This window comes from Mesocricetus auratus, unplaced genomic scaffold (assembly GCF_017639785.1).
Source record: "Mesocricetus auratus isolate SY011 unplaced genomic scaffold, BCM_Maur_2.0 Super-Scaffold_100030, whole genome shotgun sequence".
NCBI lineage: Eukaryota > Metazoa > Chordata > Mammalia > Rodentia > Cricetidae > Mesocricetus > Mesocricetus auratus.
The window spans coordinates 14,941,949-14,944,060 of NW_024429211.1; positions in this window are offsets into that span (position 1 = coordinate 14,941,949).

The following is a 2,112-nucleotide window of genomic DNA, read 5'->3' on the forward strand; positions in this document are numbered from 1 at the left end:
TCAGTCTCAGAGATTCAGTCCATTATTACCATGGAGGTGAGAATAGCAACATGAAAGAAGACATGGTACTGGAACTGAGAATCCTAAATCTTGCAGGCAACATGAAGTCAGTGGACACATTCAGTGGTATCCTGAGCATAAGAAACCTCTAACTCCTCCCCACAAAGACAATTTCCTTCAACAAGGTCATATCCACTGTAACAAAACCACACCTCCAAATAGTTCCTTTCCCCATGACATTATGTGGGTCAATTACATTCAAACAACTAAATTCCACTCACTGCCTCCCATAAACTTGTAAAAATATTATAATGCAAAATTCATTTAGTCCAACTTCAAATGTCCCCATAGTCTATCACAGTCTCAACAATGTTTAAAAGTTCAACGTCTCTATGAGTTTCATGCAATCTCTTAACTGTAATTCACAGTAAAGTCAAAGCACAGATCCCATAACCCAACATATAATGGCATGTAATATACATTACCATTCCAAAAAGTAGGAAAGAGAACATAGTGAGGAAATATTGAAACAAAACAAGACTGAAAAGCAGCTGGGTAAACTCGAAACCTATCATCTTCATGTCTGATCTCAAGACTCTCTTCAGATCTCCAATGCCAATCAGCTTTATTGACTGCAACACAACTCTTTCTCTTGGACTTGTTTCACTCCGTGTTAGCAGATATCCTAAGACTCTGGAATCTCTAAAATGCTTAAATCTACAAGACAATCCAGGATTCAACTCCACAGCCTCACACAATTGACTCTATTAAGCCTCCATTCAGGGACACCCCTGACATATTCATGATCTCAGTGGCTCTCTTTAGGCATGGAGGCAAACTCCTTAACTGGAATTTTCGTTCTTAGTCCTAAAGCCTGGACCATGAGGCCAAACTCACCAAGTTCTACTGCTTGCTGAAGCTGGAACATGGTCCCCTCATTGAATTAGATTATCATCAGATTTCTGTCCCTCACTGCTTAAGCTTGGATGCCCTAAAACTTGCCCTGTAGACCAGGGTGGCCTCAAACTCAGAAATATGTCGGTGTCTGTTTCCCAGTGTTGTCATTAGAGTTGTGGCCCACCATAATTGACTCTAAGCTTTTCTTTAGTTTTTTTTCCACAGCTGGGTAGGATCTTGCCTTAAAGTCATCACTCCATTTATTACATTTCTTAATCTTTGCATCTCTTTGAACACAGGATTTAGCTCCATTCCACTTTCTGGTATTCTTTTCCTCTTCAAAATTTACTTTTTTAACTTACCTTGCTCAGGTTGCTCCTTTTCATTATAAATTTTCATTAGAATTACCAGTAGATTCCGTACTACAGAGTCTATACTAGGATGTTTTCAGATTTCTTCTCCCAATGAAATCAATGAAAACCTGTTCCCTTTAGCTCAGACAGACTCTTTATTTTTTGAGATCTTATCTTAAAAATATTTTAAATTAAAAACAATCTTATTTTACATATCAAACCAGGTCCCTCTCCCTCTCATCATCTCATGCTCCCCACCAACCCCTCATCCCACCCCCATCCACTCCCCAGGGAGGGTGAGGCATCCCATGGGGGATCATCAAAATCTGTCACATCATTTGGGGCAGGGCCTAGGCCCTCCTCCATGGATCTAGGCTGACCTGAACAAGTGGGAACTAATGAACCCCAATCTGACAACTGGGGAACCAGCATAGGAGTGAACCAGTCCCTCTGAATGTGGATGGCAGTGGAGAAGCCTGGGCAACTATGCAGCATCTGGCAGCAGAACCAGTAATTATCCTAATGGGCTTTGGGAGCCCAATCACTATGGAGGAATTCTCTCTCAGCCTGGATACTTGGAACATTTTTTTTTGATTATTATATTGTGTGGGAAGTTTATTTTCTGTTTCTGTTTATTTGGTGTTCTATATGTCTCTTGTACCCTGATAGGTACCCCTTTCTTTAGATTGCAGAAATTTTCTTCTATGGTTTTTTAAAAAGTATTTTCTGTGTTTTTGTTCTGATTTTCTTCTTACTCTATACTTGTTATTCATAGGTTTGGTATTTTAAACCATTCATATATAACATAAACCATATATAATTATAAAATTATAACGTACATTTAGGCAAACATAAATAATGT